We start from the raw sequence: 23,013 nt of genomic DNA on the forward strand, positions 1-23,013 counted from the left end.
ATCTCTAGGAGGAGGGTCTGCGTACCAATCCCCCAATAGGTCCAGGAGGACCGGCTGACCGAGATTAAGATCGGCCACACCTCAGTGGGAAAGGATAAGGAAGAGAGAGAGAGATCTCTTCTAAAGGTGGTAACGACCACAACAAAAACGCAAGCAAAGAATATGCACTAAGAGTAAGGAGCATGTTTCCTCGAGCATAGTGGCACCAAAGTACAGACCCAACAGTAACCCAACTACAAGTAAGATAGGCATGGATCCAATTAAACGAAAGGCTAATTGGCCACACTGGAACGTGGGTACCTGGCCACTAGAAGGGGCAGAGGAGTCTGCAATATGTATAATAGACGACTGAGCCACCAGACCAACTAACCAGAGGATGGCATCTATCTAGGTGAAAGAACTTGGCCACTAGAGGAGCCAAGACAACCGCTAAGTGGAAAGAAGAAACTAAGATACGGAGAAAAAGTGCAAATGGAATCAGTCCAAGCACAACAAAATGAATTAAGTTTCCACCGGCAGGTGGGAAAGAGAAATATTCATAGCACAGGACACTGACTCTGAGCTACAGCGCCTGGCCCAAAGAAAAGGGTCAGGCAATCCCGACAAAGGAAAACAGAGTTTAGGAAAAAAAAGGGGGACAAAATCGTACACAAAATCACCTTACTGACAGTCAGGTTGCTGTATGTGAACCCAAAGTAAACTAACAATGGGTACGAAAGAACACATGATGCTTCTGCCCTGATAAGAGAAATGTAAGAAGGGCCACCAGACACACACCCGCTTAACCCAAGCAGCGTAAGGCCCTAGAAAAACGAGGGAGACATCAAACGAAGAAGAAGTTCTAACGCGGAGAACACATCCTTCTGTGTCTTTCTCTCCCTTTTCTACCTTTCCCCCGCTGTTTTTTTTTTTTAGACCGAAATAGTGGACACCGCGTGGATGAAAGACCCACATGACAAAACATATCGAAAGGCATATATGGACATATGAAAAACTGGACACTGTCGTAGCAATACACCTATGCAGGTAATGCATGCCGCAGTCCGAAAATATATGTCAACGCTCAAGGCACACCAACAACGCCCCGAGTACCAACCATAAAAGGGGAAAAAGGGAAGGGGGGCAAAAAAAAAAACACCAAGAACATAGTGGGGTGAGAGTACAAGACAACATCGCCTGCTAGAAGAATCTCAAGAGGCACATACTTCTCAAGGGGAAAACATAAAAGAGTACGCTTGTCCAAAAGCGCGTAACAATAATTAGACCTAGACAACAAGACGGTATGAATGAGTATCCCCGAATCACCCAACGGAATATCAAGAAGAAAAACTTTGACAAGACAAATGAGGGAACAATCCCCATCGGACAGGCAACAATGGAATATAATATACATATAGAACAAAGTTTCATACAAGAACCGCTACACAGCCGTGAAGCAAGGAGACCACATAGACCACAGCAGAGAGGCAAGAACAGGTCATGCAATGACCATAAGGGAAGGATAACAAGTCATGCAATGGCCGTGGGGTGGGTCACAAACAAAACAGGAAAAACAATGTCATTCTAAAATCAAATGCCAACCAGACCGACCCTGCTGAGCGTCCGCAGCATTGAGGATAGTCAATACCTGGGTTATGCTGTATATTCCCCAACATTAGAGGAATTTAAGCCCCTGGCTTGGGGAGGCCTGTACCACCAAAGGCACAAGGCGGAACTCTCAAATCACATGCTTAGGGACAACAAGTCTCCATGAAACTCGCCAATCCTACATCCAGCAAGGAGAGGTGGCATAGCGCAACACTGGCATACTTGACCAAGACCACAAGGTGGAAACAGTCAAAAAAGAAAAGGATCTACCGGAGGTAGTATATAAAAAACCTCCACAAGAAAACATGACGTCATTGTAACAATCGAAGGATAGAAGGAGAAAACTCCAGGTGAGCGTTAAGCAAAAACTGTGTACCATTTTTATTTATTTTTTATTTTACAGAGTTTTATATAGCGCAAACTTGACCCGAATCGGGTATCAGAGTGCTTTACACAGCAGCAGTTGCATTACATGAGAACACATTCATTTTTGTTAGGCACGGGGAGATTAAGTGATTTGCCCAGAATCACAGGATGTTGAGCGTCATTGCCGAGACTCAAAACCAGTTCCCCAGATTCGAGGTAGACCGCCCTAGCCGTTAGGCCAACTCCACTCCACATTGATATACTATAGAAACCCCTAGGGGGGATAAGAGCTGCCAAAAATACTGAACCAGGAAACAACATTTCCAATTCAATAAGTGGACAGGATAACAAGTCCTGAGCCACAGCCCAGGAACAGAAGAAAGGGCAATCAGCCTGAGTGGCCAATATCACACATCTCACAATATGCTAAAGGGAATCGGGTGATAAGGGATTCACATAACATTTGCATTCAAAGAACCCCGCCGGCCAGAAAACCCTCTGCAGGTTCTCAAGGCAGGAATCTAGCCAGCAACACCAGAGACCAGGGTGAAGATACTGATCTGGCGATCAAGACCACAAAACGCACATACCGCGTTGTATAAACAAGGGGGAAAAAATGGGAGGCGGGCAAGCTAAGGGTGTGGCCCTCCTCAACTAGCCCAAAAAAAGTAAAGCCACATTTGCTTGGGCTCCAAGAAGATGAACCCCATTAAATGGCATGTCAAGCAGGGCTGTCTGGACAGCTTCTGAAAATCCAGACACCCGAAGCCTGGCGTGCCGGTAAAATGCCACAGCCGATGCCATGGCTCGACCAATGGAATCGGTGGATTCCATTCCACATCTCATGAGAAGCTTAACCGCCTGGCGACCACAGAAAATCAACTGGGTCAATTTGTTCTTGTTAGCCTCGGGGAACAAAGGTAAAAGCTGTGCCAAGGAGTCCAACAAGGCATGGAGAAAGTGTACTAGGACGCAAATCGTGTTGGTGGAGCGTAATGCTGCACTAGAGGAGGAAATAACGCGTTTCCCGCAAGAATCCTGCATCCTGGACTCTTCCTCAAGGGGGGGAATGGGGAAGGTTCTGCATCTCAGGGTACACAAATATGGCCTGGACCATTTTGCTGTGGTGGATTGTCTGTCAGATAAGGCAAGCGGGGTCCCCTGGGGCAGGGCGGTATTTGAGGGCAATAGCACGGTCCACTGGTACACTTGACTCAGGGTTTGCCCATGTCCCCAATAAAATATCAGACAGTGCCTCACAAAAGGGGAGTGCTGGTTCAAGCCACAAGTAGCTGGGATGAAGACCTCAATAAAAGAGTCCGTAGCCTTATCCACTGTGGGTAGAGTGAGATGTAAGACATCAGCTACTCTTTTCAAAACTTCAGCCAAAGAAGAACTAGCTTCCAAGGTGAAGAAAGGAGGCGATAAAAGAGGGGATGAATCTAGCCTGCTGGCTTCACCCTGCTCAGCAATCCAGCTGTCCAACATAGTAGGAGCCACAAACATAGGCTGCTCCAAAGGGGCTATCACCTCACATCTGGTCCTGTGAAACCTCGACAGAAACCATTGGTGCGGAAAACAGCTCCATAACCGGCGACGGACACCTGGGAAGAGATTAAAACGTTGGTCGAAGTCGGTGCAGATGCAAAGAGCCGAGGCAAAGCTGACCCCACGAAGCGCACAGCCGTGTCGTGCACTGAATCCGGCTCGGAGTCTTCCGACACCGTGAAAATAGGCACCGGCGGGGCAACCAACGTTGTGTCAGAGTCGACCGTGGTCACTAGTGGAGGTCCCGAAAGATCGTGCACCAACGGCTTTGTGTCAGAGACTGGAACTACCACCGAGGGCGAACCCATCGGGGCTGACATAGTTACTGCACCTATGACCTCCTTGGGAACTGCAGGCAGAGGGAGATGAAGGCCCAAAGACAAGCTAGAGAGCCTTGTAGTACTCATGCATCTGGTTCCAGGTCGCCATGGCTCCAGGAAAAGGTGAGAGATGCAGGAGTGACATTGGAGCGAAAGTAAAAGAGTCCCTACGATCCACCCCGCAGGTCAAAGGAGCCACGAGGCCCAGGACTTCGATCTCTTTCAAAAACGCTTACCATGAGGTAGCCGGAGACTGGGACCGCTGCAGTTGATCACTGGGAGAAGAGCGGCTCTCATAGGAATGACTTCTGGATCGGGAGGAGAACAGACACCATGAGGAGCTGGAGGTCTGCGACAACCGCACCGTCAGAAGTTTCATGCACCCCTCCCGCAAAGCCTTCGAGTTTAACCGCTGTGTCACACTCCTCAGCGTCGCAGTGCTTGCCCAATCACCACATGCAGACAGAATGTGGGCCGTATCCGACATCTGGGGAGCACATGACTTAAATCCAGACTTAAATCCAGACAGCATAGGAATTTAGCACACTGTTTGAGACGAGAAAAGTTAATCACAGGAGGCCGAAAACGGCTAGAGATATGCTACTTCGGATCCGTGTGCAGCGCGGAAAAAGAAGAAACTGACGTCAGTGTGCCGGAGGGGACCTTATATGGCTCCGCTGACATCATATCCGGAGTCGACGTTGTACTCAGTCATGCGGTGTGGCTCAGTGGCGCGCAGAGGTACTGCTGAGAAAGGTTTTCTGGGTCCAGTCTGACACCTGGGGAGAATTCACAAGTTAAGGAATCTGCGGCTAGATGTGTCTATCAGATATGTATTTTAGGTAATAGGCCCATTTATTTCTGGCTGACTAATGGAATGTGAAACGTTTATTATGCAATAGTTGTATGCAATATTGTGACATAAGCTTATTTTGATTAGCTAAAACTGTAAAAGTCTGCAGAAAAATAGGGACAATTTTGTTCAGCTTTAATTCACAACAGAAATTCTAACATTGAATATGAAAACAGGTATTGATATACCAAAAGCATAAGTTAAACGCCTAAATATGTCAATGATGTTGATAGATCTGAACTGTCAATGTTCTAAGTGCTGCCAAGAATCGCATGCCTGATGACAGAGAACAGACTAGGACCCATAGAGGATTCCTTTCCAGATACAGCATTTGAAAACTTTGACAGATCAGAATCTGGGTATTCACCGGAAAAAAAAAAAATAGGGACCCAAACCTATAATCAACTTCTTCCGGGCTGGGATCCAACCAGTGCAAATAAAGGGATCTTGTAAAAAATCGAGAAAAAAAGGGAAAGGATGATGCTGCTCCTCATTACCTGAAGACATTTACATGGTTGGATAGCAGGATGCCCTTGCTTTTCAAATCCGGATGACGGCTAAACGCACAAATCACCCAGAGAGTTTCAAGACTTTTCTAAATAACTGTTCAAAAATATATAAAGCACAAATTCTCTCTAAACTAATTATATCTGCCAACACTTTGTTGACGAAACTGTCCCAACATTATTTATATTTGTCTCTTCTGCTATTGACACTATTCCAAACTCATTCATTCAAAGATACTCACGTGCCAAAAACATGGTATTGCTGAACATTTTTGGAGACCACCATATATATCAATAACACTGGTAGCATATTAATGATATGATGAAGAATACATGTCTTGAGGGTAACGGAAACCACTCATGTTATATTATCAGAGCAGAAACCTTTGAGGCTGCTGATTTTGCATATATCCCAATACTAGTAATGAAGAAAGCAAGACTTTTCCCCTCAAACATAGTACTCTGACTCCATTCCGGAAGCCAGCCTCGTCTTGCTGACTCAGAGTGATGACTTCACAATTATATATGATGCTTCAATCTTCAGCATCATTGGCGTGTTCTCTCCAAAATTCCAGCTTTCTTTAGCTCAAAATCAAAAAACGACCATTTGAGTGGATCCTGTAATAAACTCCCTGAACGTATCCTAAAAGCCTAGAATCCTAGCCAAACTGCTGACCTTCAGAGCCCCTTTTAAACATAGCTTTGGGATGTAACAAAAGATAGCGTGACTCTAGGTAAAATTCCTTCATTTCCAAGTGGTCTAAAGAGTAAACATGAGTGATGTAAATATGCAAGAACCATCTCTACATTGTGAAGTCTAGTACAATGCCAACTACTTGTGGCCACGCCCAGCCCCATCGGATCCCAGTCACTGCAATCCAGACGCTGGTGGTCTATTCAAATGTTCTCTGTTAAGTGCTTTACTGCTCTTTGAAGCAAAGTGAATAATAAATCAAACTGATATAATAAAAACGAAATAAAATAATGCATTTAGCATGTCATTAGCTGTCCCGCACTGAGTCCGAATTATCAAATCTTGTCCAATAGTTGTCAACACCACTAGTACCGAACACAAATTAATTTTGGTTAAAAAAAACTTCCCATCCGGAAACTGCTGAAGTATCTCCGGTGTTGCAAAACGCTACTGTACCGTGAACAAGACCGTGACTAGAATCATGCAGGAGCAGCAAACATTTGTCACCAACCCTCAAACACCCGGCCCCAGATCTAGCCCCCAGAGCAGCGAGAAAGTGTAAAAGATGCGGTCTTCGTTTTACTAAGTGGGGTAAAAGCATGTATATGATATTATGCGCATGATAATATATGAATAAACTTAGAGCATGCGTAGTGTCAACATCAAGCGTTCTGTCGTTAAAAAGTCAGTATATCTAATTAGGGAAAAACCATGCAGACCTATATTTTATCAATATTGAGCACAGTAATCGCAAACGCCTCCAAATGTGTACAAGTAATCAGCGAAGATTTAAATCATCAAGAAAGGGTTGGAGGAAGAGACAAGTCCTAAGAGGGCGCTTTGGTGAAACAAAGTGCATCCGCTAGACTCATTATGAAGAAAACAACTGAAGTGCACAAGGAAACCGATAGTACAACGAAGACCCCGCGGAACAATATAGTCACTCAAGTAGGTTATCATTTGGAAACTCCGACCAGCTCCAGTGGTTCTTCAACAGAGGAGGAGACCGCGTCTCTCAGCAAGGACTCATGATCTAGCACTGCTTGCTCCTCTACTTGGGATATGAGTAACTAGGAGCCCATTGGAATGGAAAATCCAAATGTTCTGCCAATAACCCCCCTTCTTCTGGTTTAAACTCTGATTCAGCAATGAAGAGGATTAGAAGCAATTGTGGTTCATGCTCGAATTCTACTAGCAAAATCACTCACTCAGACCACTTCTGTTGCCCACGTAATTATGGGGCTTCTCGAAATGAATAGGTCTCACTTAAGTCCCCCTTCCTGGAAAATTTACTGCAGGACTTATCACTGCACAACTGCCCCCCTTCAGTAAAAACGTATCTGAATAACGAACCAGGGCTTTTATCTCCCTAATAGCATTTGAAAAATTCAGGACTGCAAACACATTTTCAGTCATAATGCTCCACAGCCATGGTTGCAGCTTGATACCCGTGGAGGTGAGGATCATCTCTCCAAAAGCAAATTATCCCAAAAACCTTCATGGAAGCGCTCTCACAAATATTCACACAGCAAGAACGGTCCAGTCCAATTTACCAATATGACATAGTGATTTAAAAAGGACCTATGCAAATACTAAAAAAGATTATAAGCCCACAATAATATTTTTAGAAACACTGTTCTGTTAATTAAGATTAGTATATAATAGCAATGTGAACGATGCGAGAGTATTCCAGCACAAATCAGATTTGCTTAATTTCCCATATAATTTAAAAAGGAACCAAAAACACAGCTCTCCAAGGAACATCTAGTCCATCATTGTTATCAAATTTCACAACTCTTTTGTCCCTTGGACTGAACATGAAGAACCAACTGGCTCCCAAACTTTACATGTATTTGATCTGCATTTTCTAGCCACTTGGTTTATTGCTTTATATTGGTTTCATCTTATATGTGTACATTTGAATATATTTATCCGTTAAAGGATGATTGACAGTAGCGACAGTAAGGCATTTGACCAATCAACAGAAGGTTTTATAGTAGACCATGCTTTATTTCCAACTTTCATCTTTAAGTATTAACATTAAAACCGCACAATACTCGTTAGTACATTTCGATATTCCCAAAACACAGGATATCATTTATCCTAAAACCTAAAAAAAAACAAGCATTGGCAAAGCCAATAGGCCTCGCCTAAGCAAGAGTTATTGGCTTAGACAATGAGTTTTAACCATGTTGTACACCAGCGTGGCTGCTGTTCAGTATGCCTAAAAGTTAGTGGCGTAGAGGAGAGTGGTGTGGAGTGTCGTAGTGTGGAATGGCAGAGAGGGGTCAAGTTTTTTTGTAGAGTGGCGTGGCATAGAGTTTTGTATTGGAGTGGCATAGAGTGGAGTTGAGTGTTGTAGAGTGCAGTGGTGTAGAGTGGCATAAAGTTCAGATGTGTATAGTGCAGTGGTGCAGATTAGAGTACAGTGGAGTACAGTTTTGCAGAGTAGAGCGGCGTAGAGTGCAGTGGTGCAAAGTGGATTATAGCAGCGTGGAGTGGTACAGAGTGCAGTGGCGTAGAGTGGAATGCTGCAGAGTGCTGTGATGTAGAGTGCCGTAGGACAGAGTAGAGTGGTGTAGAGTTCAGTGGTGGACAGTGCAGTGTTGCAGAGTAGAGTGTCAGAGTACAGTGGCACAGAGTACAGTGGCACAGAGTGCAGTGGCATAGAGTGCAGTGGCATAGAGTGCAGTGGCGTAGAGAGAAGCGGTGCAGATTACAGTGCAGTGGCAGAGAGTGGTGTAGAGTACAGTGGGGTAGAGTAGATTGTTTCAGAGTAGAGTAAAGTGGTGTAGAGTGGAGTGGTGCAGGGTAGAGTGCAGTGGCATAGAGTGGAGTGGCAGAGTAATGGAGTAAAGTGGTGAAGAGTGCAGTGGCAAAATGTGTGTGGTGGTGCAGAGTGGATTAAAGTGGTGTACAGTGGATTGGCACAGTGTGGTGGTTGGATTAAAGTGGTGTACAGTGGATTGGCACAGTGTGGTGGTACAGAGTAGTTTGAATTGGCGTACAGTAAATTGGCATAGAGTGCAGTGAGTGGTGTAGATGAGCGGCTTAAAGGCGAGTTGTGCAGAGTGGAGTTGAGTGGCCTAGGCTGGAGTGGCATAGAGTGCATTGGCATATAGTAGTGTATAGTAGAAAGAAGTGGAGTAGAGTGCAGTGGTGTTGTGTACAGGAGTGGCGTGGACTGGTGCAACGAAGAGTGGCGTAGAGTGGAGTATGCATAGTGTGATAGAACCTTGCCATTCCAAATAACTATTGAATTGAAATAACCATTATATTTGCACAGACATACAGCTACTAAGAAACTATACAGCGCACAAACGAAAATGTGTGGAAATGGCATTTCCTAGTGTATTGATTTGTTTTGGTGATATTTATTTGTTTCCAAAACTCTTCAGAATTAGCTAAACATTTGCTTCATATGTGCTTTGCTAATTCTGATATATTCAGAAATACTTGAACAGTTCATATAAATGTTGTTGTGTTTTCTAACCATAGTATCCAGCAAGATTGTCACATACATCCTCTGACTTTGAAGTCAGAGAATGAAAAATAAACATCAAGCTTCCTCATAAGACGGCTTAACATTTTACCTCTGTCTTCGAATGCACAGCAAATGTGACAAGATAAGAACAAGATTCACAGGCCTGTTTACAGAAAGGCACACTTGTGGAAGAATACAAGGAGAGGTAGTGGGAAAAGGCTTTGCTCCTTGAGAGGGATGGACTGAACCTGGACAGTCTAAAATAAATAAAGCGAGAAAACGGAAAGACAGAAAATGTGAGTTCCAAACCACAACGCCAATGGTAAGCAACGGGCCTAATACATTCTCAGGGAAGCTTTCTGTATGTCCAGAAGATGTCTTTAGAACATCAGACAGCTGTGCTGTCTGGTAGACTTCAACCTAAAAAAGCATCCATCCACAATACAAACATTCCCTGTTAGTAAATGTTAACCTCAATTCTAATTCAATATACAAAACTATCAGAGGTGTTAAATACAATTAAATAGTTATAGAATATTTTTTCCTTCAGTACAGGCATTTTGTAGACCAAGCTTATGTTTTAATGTCCTACGTATGCCAGACATTTCATCAGCTATAGATGCATAGAAGGCCATTGCAAGCAGTGGCAGTACTGAAGCTCAGCCATTGCAAAGCCATTTCTCAGAAAATAGAGTCCACTGAGCTCTCTTATATTTCGTGAGCTGAAGCTCTTCCATCTATGTAACGTCAATACCAAAATATAATATAATGGGGGCACCTTTAAAGGCAGACTGTAGCACACAGGGTATCTCATAAGCCTGGCATGGAAATTTTAGAAATTCACAAAAAATGTCTTGATTTAACCTTTCTGGTCCAGAATTGAAAATGACACCACAGATCTATGACATTTTACTCAGTTTGTCATATAAATACCATTTCATAGAAAGATTTTCTTGAAACCCATTTCAATTATTAAGTCAGATTCTGCGATACCTTGCTTTGAAATTAATATTGCAATTAAAGTCATTTAGCTGAAAACATTTAATTGAAAATTGGAGTTGATTCTTAATAATGAATCCTATTTGTTTTGGATTTTTTAATATGTTTCTAAAATCTTTTTTTATATTTGGAAACCCATCAGAACCCTAGCTCAAATGTCTGAGCCTAGCATGAGTCCACAGGCCACTCCAGCGCGTATTACACACAAACCGTCCCCTTAACTCCAACATTGACAGTACATGTAACTTAAATTTAACCTCACCTAAATATTGTTTTTTTACCCTTACCCAAACCTGAATCCCTTAGCCATTATCCTGACTCTTGCATAATCCCACCTTTGACTGTAGTCTCTACTTTAATCAACACCCAGATCCTTATGTACCATTAACCATCTTTAGCCCTAATCTTAACACTTATCTGTACTAACGCTAACCCTAGCACAGAAGCAATATACTTGAGTTTTATGTTGATTCTGACCCTAATTGATGCCTGACCTTGATATATGCCCTTTCCCCAGCAAACAACATTACCCTAACAATAACCTTTTATTGTAGCAAAGTCTATGACTGAGCTTAATAATTCTTTAAACAATATACCTCAAATTAACAATGTTTAAACCTAATCATGACATTTTATTTTACCGTATTATCCTAATTTCAATTAAATGCATGTCTCCAATTAGTACTTCTTTGAAATTGTATTTTAATTAATTGGTTTATTAGTGAAATGATGACAATGAAATTGTTTCCTTAGGAATTTACTATGATGAAACGATGAAATGATGAATATATTACAGACATGGTATCAATTTCTTCCAACCAAACCCTTCATCCTCACTGCTTGTGGTTAGTGTATTACTATCCTCCTACATAATTAACTAGAGTTTTAGCGTCTGTCCATATAACAATTCTTAAACCTGTTTAAGGAGCAGCACTACGAGCATTTTGTTTTTTTAACAAAAAGTGTAATTTTTAATTTTGCTCCATTCAGTTTTCAAAGTTGTTGTCCTTGATTCCACTGCCAGGCACAATTATTACAGCAGCTCTATGTTAAAAAGTCATGGCAATGCTGCAAGCAATCCAATCACAAATGTTGGACTTCTATTTTGGCAGGGTGCCCTAAAATTTGAAATGTCACCTAAGGTGACAAAGTTAAGTAAGTGTGACTTGATATTTGTATTTTTTGGGATGGCAGAACCAATTGGGTTTTCAATATGAGCCCCTCCACAGGAAAGAACTCAACTATGAAATGAAAAGTGAATGTTTATACTTTGATTTATGATCATGCTACTAAGAACACATTGTCAGTAGTGCTGTTGCCTTAAAAAGTTATTCTGCTTTTTCAAGACCCAAATTCTCTTCAGCCGCATCACAGGATGGTCATGTGTTTAAGATTAGGCTTTGAGCAGAAACGATCAAAGCAAATTTAATTAAACTGACTTCGGTATTGTGGAAAGAGCACACAGTAGAAGTTTGTTGCGACTGAGCATGGAAAAAAAGAGTTTACTAGCGGGCATTAAGAAATAAATTATATTCTTTTTAGCTTATACAAAGACATCTTGTTCATGCAAAGGTGAGCTTTGCTGGGGATTTAAAGGAAAATTAGAAGGCTGAAGAGACTTTGCACTCTTGCTCTGTAAAACAGACTAAAGCCTGGTTAAAGACAGATGTGAGGAGGAAGCTCTCCTCTAAAACGTTCTTCTACCTGAACTCGGCTGGGAGAGGTTGCGGTAGTCTGCAGTGCATGCAGAGCTCGGCTTCACATTACTCATCTCCAAATCTGTCCATTATTAGGAAGGAGAAAACAAGGCAGGAGAAGGTGCACACGTTTAATAAAAGACTATTAACAAATAATGACAGAAAAGAAGGGCATCATACAATGAAGAACATTTTTGTACAACGTACACCGGAGAAGAAAGCTAGCTAGGACACAAACCTCTAAATATACTACTTCACAATAACAGTAACCTTGATTATAGGTATCTAGTTATGCTAGCAATGCTGCACTATAATTTTCAACTCTGATGTTGGCTGGGTAACACCACCACCTAGGCAGCAGTGTAGAGCTGCCAACTACAGCCACGCCAGAGGGCATCACCATTGTGAATATTACTTTTAGCCGACATAACATGATCCTTTTCTATTGGGCACCCTCCCTTTGTAGAGAAATTAGCTCTCTGATGAATCCCTTTAGCCACCTGTAGAATCAGTCTAACTACCTCATTCAGTAATTAGTGCAGAAAACTAGTGAACTTGTCTACTACTATATTGTTGTTCAGCTCCCTAAGTATATATCCTCTCAGCAACAGTTTCCAAACATGACTCTTCTCTGAAATGCATCAAGCATTACAGTTAGACATTTACACGCACCAAATATTTACAGAATACACCAGACTAATCTGAGTTACTGTATGCTCGTAAAACAGCAACCTAGGCAAGAAAATGATCAAGACTTGAAGGATGACCCACACTAACACAGCCTTTTCTCCAAAATGTAGAAAAGGCATTGTGCCATTACGATCTTCTACTTCAAAATGGTCAGTATAAAATCCTAAATTCTGTACAAATGTAAAAGTACAGAGGCTGCTAGGATATGGTTTTGCATCACAATATATTCAAGTCGGCAAAGGGAAGGCATGAAATAAGCTATGCCACAAAATGTACTTGGAATTGATATGGTAGGTTGAAATAATATGGATTGTCATAACAAATGTTACGATATAATTGTTGAATTTACAAGTTATTTATTTTCATGCAAAGTGTTGTGTTTGGATTTTTATTTATTCCTATTTGTGATGGCTTAATTGTACAATTCGACTTTTTGTGGTTGATTACACTTGTGTATTTGTGTTTTAAAGGAAATCTCTTTGAAATATACATTGTTTAAACGTGATGAGAGATGTTAGCAGAAAATTGGCCAGTGGATGTACGCGAACGCCGAGCTAATAATTAGCCCTTGTACAGTGTACACTCTGCCCTTGGTCAGACGGCTTTGATGTCATCTTTGAGTCTCCCAGGATTCTAGCCTTTCTTCAAGATGCTGCCATTATGCTAAGGACATATTTGATGGCAGGTGTCTTCTGACACTCCCCTTCTCTGATGGAAGGTCATCGGGTTCCCCTCCACTCCTACATACACCCACTAACAGTTCACCAGAAGTTGATTAGAAATGCTTTACAAAAACCGGCAATAAATAAAATAAAGTAAAGTAGCATGGCATCACAGCACCTTTTGAGAGTCCGTGTATTTACACAAATTTGTAAAATAGACTGTGATTTGGTTTTGTGCACATCAATTACTTGTTTTTTCTAAATCAATGTTTACATTCAAATATTTAAGAGATAGGATGCAGCTCATTCCCTTCCCTACTTCTAAGCTCATGGAGCATACAGCAGCCAATTTCTGAGCGGGCCTTCTTTTCTATGTCTAGATGCTATGTTTCTGAAGGCAAAAGGGTGTTCTAAAGGATTGAACAAGTGGCATAGGTAGTCAGCACGACGAGATTTTTTTAAGAGAAAAAAAAGTTATATGTACTAAGTAAGGATGATGACAACTACTGTGAGATAACAGGGGATTAGGAGCTACCCAAAGGATAACACATAAGCAACAATAGCAGCAAAATGCAAATGCTGTGAAAACGGCAGTACTGCAAACTTAAAGCAATACTTCAAATGCGGTGCACCCTGGCAGCAAACTTTACACAATAGCCATTTGAATGAAAACCAGCAATAGCACCGAATGAACCATGAGACAGGGAAGTGCTAGAAGAGCAAATATACATCACAGGGCAAATGCTCTGTAGTACTATAAAAGGGGTGATACAAGTTATGGTGATCCATTGAATCCTTTTGGTAATCTCAGTAGGGTCTTTTAGGCCACACAGGGTTGTGAACATGCTTTTCTGTGCAAGATAATTAGCAGATACCAATGGCTCGAGGATACATACACAGGGGGTTATTTAGGGTTTAATGGATGTGGTTTTTCTATTAAAATCAAAAACTCTTGATTAGCACCACAAAAATTAAGAACAGCAGCTGGCCCTAGTGAGGTACTAATGAAGTCATGATGAGTGGTCGCTACTCACCACCAGTGCTTGAGTGAGTGAAGCTGGGGGCTGTCGGACGGTGTACACGGATGAAAACATCCCCAAAGAACACCCTCTATCAAAAACCAACAGGTCTGCTGCCTGCACCACCAGATGAGAAGACCTAGAACACTGCAGTGACTGAAGCCGCTTTTGCTAACTTGCGTTAAGTTTGTGAAGACTATGATTTCTAGTACTGTAAGATGTTTGTTAACTGCCTGCCCCGAAGAATCACCTACACACAGGAGACGTTCACGTGTCAAATTAAAGAATGAGGTAGAAATTACTTGAAAAGGTTTGCTGAAATCGAGGAGAGTTTCACCTGGTAGGATGGTGGCTTAGCACAGCAAGAGTACAGCATGATTCCATTGAACGTGATGCATGAAGGCAGAGTAATCAAGTCAGTTGTTTTCATTTACTGGTAAAGCCAAAGTTTAAAAAAGATGAAGGTGGTCTGTTGATCACCTACCTCTGCACGGGAGCGTGTACAAAAACACCAATGGGGCCCACGGCGCGGGACATGCGCAGGTACGTGCCCAGGCAAAGCTATGGCCAAGGGCGGGCTCATCCACGCCCGTTAGAGTCCGGAGAAGCCTGGGCTGGGCCCCCCTTCTAAGCCTTGCTGTACCAGTTGCTGAAACGGAACGAAAACTCCAGGAGGGCTAAAGTATTACAGTGCCAGCAGTCTCCAATATCAATAAGCGCAAAGTTACAGCACAAGCGACTGTAGGGGAGATTGTCAATACTTTGGATTGTTTCCTAGTGGAGCTGTGAACGTGCTATCCAAAGAAATTGAGATCACGGAGCGCCATCTCTCCTTAGAGGAAGGGAGGCGATCTGGTCATATGTTGCAACCCCCCTTTACTCTAACTCCTACAGCCATTAGATCTTGAGGGTGATGATTCTCGTGCTATCGTTCACCACTCTGTGACTGCACCTGTATCCCTTAATATACTGTCCCACTCGGCTCCCTCTGCATCCCCCCGGGTCAAATGACTCTGTTATTGAACCTGCTGTAAAAAGGAAAAGACCCAGGGGAAACAGATCCTGACGCCAAGATTACCGAGAGCACAAAGAACGAAAAAAACAGCTACTAGTTCCGGCCCTGGATCTGCAGGCTCATCAGACTTATGGGTGGCTCTGCGGTGGGCACCAAATAGGTTATTTTTAGCTAAAGTCAGTTAGACCCATTAACAGTAGATTGGGAAGGATTGAGGAGAAACTAGAGCTCCTCATTGAAAAGGATGTAATCAATCACAGCTCCCTGAGGGTGGACCAACCTTTACCATCTAAATTAACAGCAGGGGCGTTGACAAATCTGGTGGGGAGGGGGGGTCAGGAGGAAATACCTAAGAGAATTCATCCCACTCTCCCAAACCTTCCAATATCACAAAATACTTTATACCGTATTCCTAGCCCCTCTCAGATATTACCCACTCAGCCCACTTTGATGGAGGAGCACGCGCATAGCAGTATTAAGGGCATCAACAACACCCAAATAGAACGTGGATTGAGACCACAGGACCGCCATAATCCAACAGGCCTAACTGAAAGACCAGTAGGGGGGATAGTTTATAGTCTGGAAAAAGCCCCGCCCCCCCCCTCCACCGCCACCCCCCCCCCCGAAGCAGGTCTGAAGGAGCTCCACACTCTAGATCTCCCTCCGGCAGCCCTTCCATATGTTCTAGTTGATGGTCCCCAGTTGAATAGGGGTCGGGGTCAGAGAGAATTGACTGACCAACTAATGGCTAAAGTCCTTTATTGGTTTGGCTCCCAAGCCGAAGGGTTTGGCCTATGGAGAACTAGACTAGATACACACATTATTATGGCTAGGAGAGTAAACTGGGTGGGGCCTTTCCCTAATGTAACAAGCAGGGACTGTGCGGTTGTGAATTTTAATAACCAGCTCGTGGTAAGAAACTTATTGGCGGTTTGCAACAGTTCCTGTCCACTTCTAACTAAAAAATTACTGTCTCCCATTTAGCATATTTTTACAGACCCCCCCCCCCCGACCCATACTGTGTCAGTATCAAGAAGCTAACAATCAGAGAATGTCAAAACAACCCTTAGGACCCTTATCATGTGCAGCACAGGACAGTTTAACCCATTATAGATCTGAGAGAATGTATGAGTTGTCAAATAGATTTTCGCCTTTGGCTGATTTAGATACCTGTAATTGACTACCTAATGATGGTACATTAGTAAATGTCAACAGCCCTAGGGAGTTCCTTAACATTCTGGAGGTACTGACTTGTACGACCCAGATTGAACCAGTAGTAAGAGGTTATACTGGCAATGTAGCAGGTGATTCCAAACAATTTAGCGTTATAGATACATTTGTCTCTGTGGAAAGAATGGGATCCAGGAAGCACGTGCTGCAAATAGCCACATGGAATGTGGCGGGCATTGCTAATAAGCAGGCTTTACCAGAGTGGGCTTTAATGTGGCAGGGTAGAGACATTATCTGCCTCCAGGAAACATGGGCAACAGATCCCATTTCAATTAATGGCTATAGTTACTTTCAAACCAACGCCGTCCCATCCCCGGCTGGCAGAGCAAAAGGAGGTTTGCTCACCCTAATCTCAATCACTTTAAATGTTAAGATCATAAGGTTCGAACATCCATCCCCTCATTTTTTATCTCTTAGCCTTTAGCTCTTAGCTTTAAGAGCAGAATGCCTGCAAGTATGCTTAATGATAAATTATTACAACAATAACTTCGGGGGTAGCATGGTGTCAACTGTAGACTCCTTTGAGAAAGAGCTCACAAAATTCATAAGGGTATTGCCAGCTAAGGACATTAATATTCTCTGGGTAGGGGTTTTTAACGCTCAAGTATTCCTCCATCTATCCGAATTGGTTTGCGGTGTAGAAGATACACAGGGGATCCAATGGTGCACTTTATGCACAATGAACATGGAAACAGTCTAAATAGATTGCTGACCACCTGGAATCTAGAAATATTTAATAAAAGAGAACCAGCTGGAGGTGGTTTAGATAAAACGTTCCTCCGTGGCAATCGCGGGTCGACAATCAACTTTATAATTGCCTTTGCCCATTCTTGTGTCAACATTGCTCACACCCTTACACAATTTTCTAATTTTGTAACCATGCCTTACTGCTGTTAGAAGTTATTGATGAAGGTGCTTTCTCAAAGCAATCAGAAAAGGCCCCTAAACCACTTTTAGCTAGACAAAATGGGTACCAGTTAAAATGGGATAGAATAGACAAGAAAGACATTATACAGTAGGTTGTAGCTAATAAATTAGACATGATTATGAAATGTTTAGATCCAAATTTAGAAACCGACACTTTGATTCTTAATTTCTTAGATTTACTTAAGGAAGTCAAATTATCCCTAACCCGACCTAACGCAAGTGCGAAAAGTCGGGTATTTGGTTGGTTTGATGAGGCCTGCTCCCAGGCCCTACAATATCTTCATAAGGCTCTTAAGGCATCTCCCAGAGACCAGCTCCTTATTAAGGACTTGCGTCTGAAATATAAGAAAACTAGGAAGAACAGGGAAATGGAGATGAAACATAAGGCATGGGAAGATCTAGCTAAAGCAGCCTCCTCTAATAATTGTAGGGACTTTTGGAGCGTTGTGAACGCTCCCCATTTTAAAAATAGTTTCGATAAACATTTGGATAACCATGTAGATGAGGATGCTTGGGTGTTTTACTTTGAAGGTATTTTTGGGAGTAGCAATACTGTGAGTGATAATCCTTTTGACACCATGGTATTCCCAAGTGAGCCTCTGACCTTTAGCTTAGAGGAGGTGAAAAAGGCGCTGATCAACTGCAGCAGAGCCAAAGCGCCAGGCCTGCATGGGGTTCCCATTGACTGCTTTCTGGAACATCAAGAGTTGTGGGCACTTTGTTGAACATTATATTTAATGAAAATGCTAAGAAGGGACCACCTCCTTCATTGAAAACAAGCATTATAGTTCTTATACATAAGAAAGGTGATAAAGCCAATCCCCGGAACTATCGCCTGATTTCCCTTCTGGACTGTACTGGAAAACTGTTAGGCTATGTTTTATTGAACAGGCTGGAAGAGTGGGCGAGGGAAAAAGCCATTCTGATGCCAACCCAGTATGGTTTCCAGAAAGGACGAGGTATAATAGATCAATGCCTAAATCTCACTATGACCATTGCAATGTATACTATAGCAAAGGGAGGTTGTACTTACATGGCCTGTATGGATTTATCAGCAGCCTTTGACTGTGTTAACCACGTGAAGCTATGGCATATAACGGTGGAGATGGGCATTGACCCCCAATTGATTAACATAATCCTGGAAATTTACTCACAGGCAAACACTCTGTATGGTAGCAAGGGAGAATGCACAAGATCTTTCCAGATTATGAGAGGAGTCAGGCAATGCTGTGTACTTGCCCCATTCCTGTTCGTGTGATATACAAATGGGGTGGAAGCCACATTAACAGGATCCATGGCAGACATCCAAATTTTCCCCCCAGCCTCACTACCGATCCTGGCTTATGCGGACGACACAGTCCTAATAGCCAGGACGGGAGTTGGGCTCCAATGCTTAATAAATGCCTATGTAGGGTACATGTCTTCATTAGACTTAAAGGTTAATGAGTCCAAATCTTTTGTTATGGTGTCAGGCACTTTACCTTCGAACAGGCTATCATCTTTTTACATAGGGACAAGAAACTAGACATAGTGGAGACGTTCTCATATTTGGGAGTTTCACTTGACAACAAATAATCCTGGGTGCACATGGTAAAGTGCAGGGCCATAAAAATGGAAAGAACTCTGGTTGCAATCACTAGTTTCTGTACATAACTGGGATCTAAACCTATAGGGACGATAAGGAAGATCTATAATGCAAAAGATATTTCAGTAGCAACATACAGGGCTGGGTTATGGAGAATGGTTCCAATAGACCTCATTCAAAAGATAGAGGACTTTTTTTTTTTTAAAAGGTTTGCCTCTCTTACCACCTTGTTTTCTAATTATGTTTGCCATGTAGAATTGGGGTTGCCTTACATAACCGATATAGTAAGACTTGCACCGATTATGTTGTGGCATTCAGTTTGGAGAAGCAACACTGTGGATGTCAACCAGGCTATTCTACGAAATTGTCTGTCATTGGACAATGTACATAATATTCCCTGGCTAGAGTATTTTAAGACCAGGTTATACTCCCTAGGTGTCCCGGAACTATATACAAACACAGGTTCTTGCTCCAAATTCCCTAAAAAGAAAATTAAGTCCCTATTTTTGGCCAAGGCTGATTATACAAGGAAGGAGAGACACCAAGTTAAAACAGTAGCAAAATCCTATCACCAGATTCCTTGTATAAACGAAGGGGAACACTCTTATCTGGAGGAAGTAAATAATCCACAACATAGGTATATTCTCTTAAGGTTTCGCACTGACTTTATCTCCCTGATGTTGGCCTTCCCAGTAAATAGTGATTTGGATCAATGTCCCTGTGATAACTTGTCAACGCAATCTGACCTTCATTTTTTTTCTGAAAATACAACAGGGACCAGAAACTTAGATATATTGTACCTCTCCTAAGACGGTACAATTTTATCCAATGTCGAATTGCTCTACTTTTTATGAAGAAACTTTGTGATCTCTATGTTTGTTTTTGTGTAGCATCTTTTTTGTGGGCCTCCCTGCGCAAAATACGCCATTTATAAAGGAGAAATGTGTTAGATTTAAATAATTGCTTCCCTTGAGCTCCCAGTATTAATTGGAAGGTTAATAATGTTTCTTAGATCTGAGATTTTAACATTACAGATAAAATTATTGCTATTTTTTAATTGTACAATTTTAAATGAGCTATTTCTTTTAATTGTCTTTTTATGTTCTATATTAATGAAATGGAAGAAGGTTGGGTAAGACCTGCTGTATGATTAAATACAGTACCTAGAGGCACTTGAAGTCTATCTTGGCAGAGTCCTTTTACCATCAGTATGTATCAATTTTATAAAAGGATGTTTAAATGGTTTCTTTTTAAATTTGTACACTTTTATGATCTATGTTATTTAACTAGATCAAATAAAGTGTTATTGATGATGATGACTGTAGTCTTAAAAGGTGATTTGATCAGTAAATATTTGCATACTGGGATGCTTGGCTTTTTGCCGTGTGCCATCACAGCTTACATTGCCGAGTCCAAGAAAAGCACCGTGGACTGAAAGTAATTGGCAGTTTCAAATCATCAATAAGAAAAAATATCCTTCAAATACAGTACAATTAAACTGAATTATAGTGTAAAACGTTTGTTGTGTGTCTTTTTACAGAGAATTGGCATGGAAGTACAAGTAGAAGCTTTTCTCTTTTCAGTCTTAAACAAACAATAGTAGAGAAACTTCATTTAAAAAACACCTCTAAAACACTCTAGCTAATAAACTTCGCCCAATCTCAGGCAAAAGGCAAGGAAAGCATAAGCAGAAAGAAGTTACTTGATAAAGTAAAAACACGTGCTATGACTGTACAAAGCTTGACATTACATTGTCTTCCTCAAAATAAATAATGGGCATTATGAGGGCGGCCATTCAAGTGATAAATGCGAGTCAAACTTCATGGATTACATGGAGACTGGCCAATAAACCGGGAATATTTATCTGGGGTTGGCATTCATTGATAGAGCCTAATAACATCAAAATTGCCTTTGACATCTGCGTTTGACAAAGACAAGAAAGCCTTCAGAAATTCTAAAATGCTTAATTTTTAACAAATTACATAAGGGAGAGAAAAGTGAATTTCCAGATAAAAAATGCCTTGTTTTCTCCAGATCTCTGACTTGTGGGTGGTCAGGGGAATCAAGAGTTTGAGGGAGAGAGAGGCTTTAGCCTGGGATTTTCAGTACAGTAGCTAACGCTCTCCAAGCCAAAAAGAGTATGATCCAGGTAGCTCACATTTTAGATCTTACCCCGGCTACCAGTGGCATGTCCAGTCAGGAAGCATTTGACTAGGACCAATCATGTATGGAAAACGTGTTGAAGGCATAGTAGGGATGCACCAGAGGATGCAGGAGTCTGCCAATTTTATTTTGCTTCTCGAGGAATATAGAGTGGCCTCTCAGTGTTTCTGTCTTTCTTTGAGATCCCATCACTGAAGGGAGGAGAACATGTTCATTTCTTTATGTTAAGACTGTCTTAGGACATATTCATTGTTGTTGAATACTAGTACTCAGACCCATTTGAGATATGTGTTTTTATCATTTTCATTATTTGTCACAATAGACAAGTGCTATATTGTGCGTTGATAAATGCATATTTGTAATAATATATTCAGATATATTTCTGAGAAGGGTATCCCAATCTTTTATCCAATTTGTTTCCTTCAATAATTTGATTAGAAAGGAATAAGTCTTGGAAGCAGGTGAGCTCCTCTATTGTTAACTGTACTGCCAGTCTCTTCTTCACTCTTCCGCAGACGTTTATCTTAATCATGGAAGGTTACACATTATGATGCTGGGTGGACGGTTTTGGAAATAATGTTATTTTCCTTCATCTGCCCTGCACTCGCTGGTCTATTTAAAGTCACTCCTGCAAGGCTCAATGAATGTCTCTCTATTGAATCTACTGTTGGGACATATTCCTTCATAAAACTCTATATTTTGTGTTCATTGTCTAACCCATCTTCCCAAGAGCTTTTTTTTCTGCCCTTGTCTTTTCAGGTTAAAAGACACCTTCAGGCTTGGAATCACCTGCCCACCAGGGTGGGACATTTTGAGTGACATGCAGGTGTTTTGGATTATGAACATTAATCACTAGGAAATATGCTTGGCATCACCCACTGGAACTGCAGTGCTACTGGTTAATGGCACCAAGCTGGGAAGACTGTCACCCAGAGAGGTAAATCAAGGCCTGAGCAAATTCTTACTCCAAGAAGCCTCATAAAAGCCCCAGTAAACATAGGCTAGCCAGAAATAAGTTCAACATGACATTAGCTTCTACGAGAAAGAGAAAGTGAAAGCTCTTCACCTAATGGATGTACACAATATTAATTTCCATTTAAGGTACTATTTGGGGGCCTCCATCCAGAAGCTTGCCACACTGAACATCTTTGAAAATGCTCAAGACATTTTACTCTACTCTTATGATGGTTCACCCATTTCTTCATTCGCGCATTACTCAAGTCTAGCTGCAGCGTCACAGTTATGTTTTATCATGTTTTTTAAGGTACATTTTTGCGAAGTATATTCTATTTTTGAAGCTATCTTGTCAGGACAATCCTCCTGTTATTCTCATATTCTGATGCCCTATTACTTCTGATGAAAAGTTTTGCTTTTTTTGTTTTTTTGTGTTGCAGATTTATATAGTGCGAACTAGACCCGAAGGTATGGAACGGTTTACATGAGCACCGGTTATGTTACACAAGGACACAGTCATGTGGCAATCACAGAAGTTCAGCTTCTCACCATAAAAATGAAGAAATTCTGAGTCACTTCAAAAATCACGCAGAACTTGTCTGTCAAATTGGTATTTTAACAGAACTTCTGTGATGTGTCCCCAACTTTAAAAAGTAATAAGGACTTAGAATCCAAAAATATTTAATAGATGAAGAGTGAGAGAAGGCCAGATGG

The 23,013-nt window shown here is 41.7% G+C and overlaps 1 protein-coding gene across 4 annotated transcripts in view; it reads right to left on the bottom strand.

The window, feature by feature from the left end:
• Positions 1-23,013, bottom strand: part of ARHGAP32 (Rho GTPase activating protein 32) — a 1,461,643-nt gene that overhangs the window by 493,024 nt on the left and 945,606 nt on the right. For 2 of the 4 annotated variants that reach the window (XM_085647193.1, XM_085647192.1), the window contains exon 1: positions 12,062-12,083. The exons of the other annotated variants lie outside the window; for them this stretch is intronic. The gene's annotated coding sequence lies outside the window, so the exon portion shown is untranslated. Of the gene's footprint in view, positions 1-12,061; positions 12,084-23,013 lie in introns of those variants that run through there. 4 annotated transcript variants of the gene reach the window in all.

The sequence above is a fragment of the Triturus cristatus genome, chromosome 3_2 (assembly GCF_964204655.1).
Source record: "Triturus cristatus chromosome 3_2, aTriCri1.1, whole genome shotgun sequence".
Taxonomy (NCBI): Eukaryota; Metazoa; Chordata; class Amphibia; order Caudata; family Salamandridae; genus Triturus; species Triturus cristatus.